The following is a 6,114-nucleotide window of genomic DNA, read 5'->3' as shown; positions in this document are numbered from 1 at the left end:
TAAGGTGGAATATGGTGGAGGGGGCACCGCACACGGCTAAGAGATCAATGATCAATTGTTGTGTCTATGGGGTGCCCCCTGCCCCCATATATAAAGGACCAAGGGGGAGGGGCGGCCGACCAAGGGAGGGTGCGCCAGGGAGGAGTCCTACTCCCACCGGGAGTAGGACTCCCTCCTTTCCTAGTCCAAGTAGGAGAGGGGAAGGAAGGGAGAGAGGAGAGGAAGGAAAGGGGGGGCCTCATTGTCCTATTCAGACTAGAGGGGGAGGGGGCGCGTGGCCTGCCCTGGCCACCCCTCGTTTTCTCCAATTAGGGCACATGAGGCCCATTAACCCCCCGGGGGGTTCTGGTAACCCCCCGGTACTCCGGTATATATCCGATAACCCCCGAAACCATTCTGGTGTCCGAATATAGTCGTGCAATATATCACTCTTCATGTCTCGACCATTCCGAGACTCCTCATCATGTCCATGATCACATCCGAGACTCCGAACTATCTTCGCTACATCAAATCACATAAACCCATAATGTAACCGTCATCTAACTTTAAGTGTGCGGACCCTACGGGTTCGAGAACTATGTAGACATGACCGAGACACGTCTCCGGTCAATAACCAATAGCGGAACCTGGATGCTCATATTGGCTCCTACATATTCTACAAAGATCTTTATCGGTCAAACCGCATAATAACATACGTTGTTCCCTTTGTCATCGGTATGCTACTTACCTGAGATTCGATCATCGGTATCTCAATACCTAGTTCAATCTTGTTACCGACAAGTCTCTTTACTCGTTACGTAATGCATCATCCCATAACTAACTCATTAGCTACATTGCTTTCAAGGCTTATAGTGATGTGCATTACCGAGAGGGCCCAGAGATACCTCTCCGATAATCGGAGTGACAAATCCTAATCTCGAAATAGTCCAACTCAAGATGTACCTTTGGAGACACCTGTAGAGCTCCTTTATAATCACCCAGTTACGTTGTGACGTTTGGTAGCACACATAGTGTTCCTTCGGTAAACGGGAGTTGCATAATCTCATAGTTGTAGGAACATGTATAAGTCATGAAGAAAGCAATAACATCAAACTAAACGACCAAGTGCTAAGCTAACGGAATGGGTCAAGTCAATCACATCATTCTCCTAATGATGTGATCCCATTAATCAAATGACAACTCATGTCTATGGTTAGGAAACACAACCATTTTTTATCAACGGGCTAGTCAAGTAGAGGCATACTAGTGACACTATGTTTGTCTATGTATTCACACATGTAATATGTTTCTGGTTAATACAACTCTAGCATGAATAATAAACATTTATCATGATATAAGGAAATAAATAATAACTTTATTATTACCTCTAAGGCATATTTCCTTCAGTCTCCCACTTGCACTAGAGTCAACAATCTAGATTACACAGTAATGATTCTAACACCCATGGAGCCTTGGTGCTGATCATGTTTTGCTCGTGGAAGAGGCTTAGTCAACGGGTCTGCAACATTTAGATCCGCATGTATATTGCAAATCTCTATGTCTCCCACCTGGACTTGGTCCCGGATGGAATTGAAGCGTCTCTTGATGTGCTTGGTCCTCTTGTGAAATCTGGATTCCTTTGCCAAGGAAGTTGCACCAGTATTGTCACAGAAGATTTTCATTGGACCCGATGCACTAGGTATGACACCTAGATCGGACATGAACTCCTTCATTTGCTGCTTCCGAAGCAGCTATGTACTCCGCTTCACATGTAGATCCCGCCATGACGCTTTGTTTAGAACTGCACCAACTGACAGCCCCACCGTTCAATATAAACACGTATCCGGTTTGTGATTTAGAATCGTCCAGATCAGTGTCAAAGCTTGCATCGACGTAACCATTTACGACTAGCTCTTTGTCACCTGCATAAACGAGAAACATATCCTTAGTCCTTTTCGGGTATTTCAGGATATTCTTGACCGATGTCCAGTGATCCACTCCTGGATTACTTTGGTACCTCCCTGCTAAACTTATTGCTAAGCATACATCGGGTCTGGTACACAGCATTGCATACATGATAGAGCCTATGGATGAAGCATAGGGAACATCTTTCATTTTCTCTCTATCTTCTGTTGTGGTCAGGCATTGAGTCTGACTCAACTTCACACCTTGTAATACAAGCAAGAACTCTTTCTTTGCTTGATCCACTTTGAACTTTTTCAAAACTTTATCAAGGTATGTGCTTTGTGAAAGTCCAATTAAGCGTCTTGATCTGTCTGTATAGATCTTGATGCCTAATATATAAGCAGCTTCGCCAAGGTCTTTCATTGAAAAACTTTTATTCAGGTATCCTTTTATGCTGTCCAGAAATTCTATATCATTTCCAATCAACAATATGTCGTCTACATATAATATCAGAAATGCTACAGAGCTCCCACTCACTTTCTTGTAAATACAAGCTTCTCCAAAAGTCTGTATAAAACCATATGCTTTGATCACACTATCAAAGCGTTTATTCCAACTCCGAGAGGCTTGCACCAGTCCATAAATGGATCGCTGGAGCTTGCACACTTTGTTAGCACCTTTCGGATCGACAAAACCTTCTGGTTGCATCATATACAACTCTTCTTCTAGAAATCCATTCAGGAATGCAGTTTTGACATCCATTTGCCATATTTCATAATCATAAAATACGGCAATTGCTAACATGATTCGGACAGACTTAAGCATTGCTACAAGTGAGAAAGTCTCATCGTAGTCAACCCCTTGAACTTGTCGAAAACCTTTCGCAACAAGTCGAGCTTTGTAGATAGTAACATTACCATCAGCATCGGTCTTCTTCTTGAAGATCCATTTATTCTCGATGGCTTGCCGATCACCGTTCAAGTCAACCAAAGTCCATACTTTGTTCTCATACATGGATCCTATCTCGGATTTCATGGCCTCAAGCCATATTGCAGAATTTGGGCTCATCATCGCTTCCTCATAGTTCATAGGTTCGCCATGGTCAACTAACATGACCTCCAGAATAGGATTACAGTACCACTCTGGTGCGGATCTTACTCTGGTTGACCTACGAGGTTCGATAGTAACTTGATCTAAAGTTTAATGATCAATATCATTAGCTTCCTCACTAATTGGTGTAGTTGTCACAGGAACCGGTTTCTGTGATGAACTATTTTCCAATAAGGGAGCAGGTACAGTTACCTCATCAAGTTCTACTTTCCTCCCACTCACTTCTTCGGAGAGAAGCTCCTTCTCTAGAAAGGATCCAAATTTAGCAACAAAAGTCTTGCCTTCAGATCTATGATAGAAGGTGTACACAATAGTCTCCTTTGGGTATCCTATGAGGACACATTTTTTCGATTTGGGTTTGAGCTTATCAGGTTGAAGTTTTTTCACATAAGCATCGCAGCCCCAAACTGTAAGAAATGACAACTTTGGTTTCTTGCCAAACCACAGTTCATAAGGCGTCGTTGCAACGGATTTTGATGGTGCCCTATTTAATGTGAATGTGGCCGTCTCTAAAGCATAACCCCAAAACGATAGCGGTAAATCAGTAAGAGACATCATAGATCGCACCATATCTAGTAAAGTACGATTACGACATTCAGACACACTATTTCGTTGTGGTGTTCCGTGTGACGTGAGTTGTGAAACTATTCCGCATTGTTTCAAATGTAAACCAAACTCGTAACTCCAGGATCAGATCGTAGAAACTTTATTTTCTTGTTACGATGATTTTCCACTTCACTCTGAAATTCTTTGAACTTTTCAAATGTTTCAGACTTATGTTTCATTAAGTAGATATACCCATATCTACCCAAAACATCTATGAAGGTGAGAAAATAACGATACCCGCCGCGAGCCTCAATGTTCATTGGACCACATACATCAGTATGTATGATTTCCAACAAATCTGTTGCTCGCTCCATAGTTTCGGAGAACGGCGTTTTAGTCATCTTGCCCATGAGGCATGGTTCACAAGTACCAAGTGATTCATAATCAAGTGATTCCGGAAGTCCATAAGTATGGAGTTTCTTCATGTGCTTTACACCAATATGACCCAAACGGCAGTGCCACAAATAAGTTGCACTATCATTATTAACTCTACATCTTTTGGCTTCAACATTATGAATATGTGTATCACTACTATCGAGATTCAATAAAAATAGACCACTCTTCAAGGGTGCATGACCATAAAAGATATTACTCATATAAATAGAACAAGCATTATTCTCTGATTTAAATGAATAACCGTCTCGCATCAAACAAGATCCAGATATAATGTTCATGGTTAACGCTGGCACCAAATAACAATTATTCAGGTCTAAAACTAATCCCGAAGGTGGATGTAGAGGTAGCGTGCCCACCGCGATCACATCGACTTTGGAACCATTTCCCACGCACATCGTCACCTCGTCCTTAGCCAATCTTCACTTAATCTGTTGTCCCTGTTTCAAGTTGCAAATATTAGCAACAGAACCAGTATCAAATACCCAGGTGCTACTTCGAGCATTAGTAAGGTACACATCAGTAAAATGTATATCACATATACCTTTGTTCACCTTGCCATCCTTGTTATCCGCCAAATACTTGGGGCAGTTCCGCTTCCAGTGACCAGTCTACTTGCCGTAGAAGCACTCAGTTTCAGGCTTAGGTCAAGACTTGGGTTTCTTCTCTTGAGCAGCAACTTGTTTGCCGTTCTTCTAGAAGTTCCCCTTCTTCTTCCCTTTACCCTTTTTCTTGAAACGAGCGGTCGTGTTGACCATCAACACTTGATGCTCCTTTTTGATTTCTACCTCTGCAACTTTTAGCATTGCGAAGAGCTCGGGAATAGTCTGCTATGTCTTGAGCTTGCGTTGGTTTTCCTAGAGGAAAGGGTGATGCAGCAATAGTAGCGTAAGTATTTCCCTTAGTTTTTTAGAACCAAGGTATCAATCTAGTAGGAGGCTCCTCAAAAGTCCCACGCACCTACACAAACAAACAAAGAACTTGCAACCAACGCAATAAAGGGGTTTTCAATCCCTTCACGGCCACTTGCGAAAGTGAGGTCTGATAGAGAAAGTATGATAAGATAAATATATTTTTGGTATTTTATAATATAGATGCAAAAAGTAAAGATCCAAATAAAAGTAGATTGAAAGCTTATATGATAAAAGATAGACCCAGGGGCCATAGGTTTCACTAGAGGCCTCTCTTAAGATAGCATAAGTATTACGGTGGTGAACAAATTACTGTCGAGCAATTGATAGAAAAGCGAATAATTATGAGATTATCTAGGCATGATCATGTATATAGGCATCATGTCCGCGACAAGTAGACCGACTCCTGCTTGCATCTACTACTATTACTCCACACATCGACCGCTATCCAGCATGCATCTAGAGTATTAAGTTCATAAGAACAGAGTAACGCATTAAGAAAGATGACATGATGTAGAGGGATAAACTCATGCAATATGATATAAACTCCATATTTTTATCCTCGATGGCAACAATACAATACGTGCCTTGCAACCCTCTCTGTCACTGGGTAATGACACCGCAAGATTAAACCCAAAGCTAAGCACTTCTCCCATGGCAAGAAAGACCAATCTAGTAGACCAAACCAAACTGACAATTCGAAGAGACTTACAAAGATAACTCAATCATACATAAAAGAATTCAGAGAAGATTCAAATATTTCTCATAGATAAACTTGATCATAAACCCACAATTCATCAGATCTCGGCAAACACACCACAAAAAGAGTTTACATCGAACAGATCTCCACAAGAGAGGGGGAGAACATTGTATTGAGATCCAAAAAGAGAGAAGAAGCCATCTAGCTAATAACTATGGACCCGAAGGTCTGTGGTAGACTACTCACAACTCATCGGAGGGGTTATGGTGTTGATGTAGAAGCCCTCCATGGTCGATTCCCCCTCCGGCGGAGCGCCGACGAAGGCTCCAAGATGGGATCTCGTGGATACAGAAGGTTACGGCGGTGGAAATTGTGTTTCGATGGCTCTTTGGATGTTTTCGGGGTACGTAGGTATATATAGGAGGAAGAAGTACGTCTGTGGCCGCTCGTGGGGCCCAGGAGACAGGGGCATGCCCAGGAGGGGTGGGCGCGCCCTCCTATCTCCTGGCC

This window comes from Triticum dicoccoides, chromosome 5B (genome assembly GCF_002162155.2).
Source record: "Triticum dicoccoides isolate Atlit2015 ecotype Zavitan chromosome 5B, WEW_v2.0, whole genome shotgun sequence".
NCBI lineage: Eukaryota > Viridiplantae > Streptophyta > Magnoliopsida > Poales > Poaceae > Triticum > Triticum dicoccoides.
The sequence above is the reverse complement of the archived record's forward strand: the minus strand, read 5'-3'. Positions refer to the sequence as shown.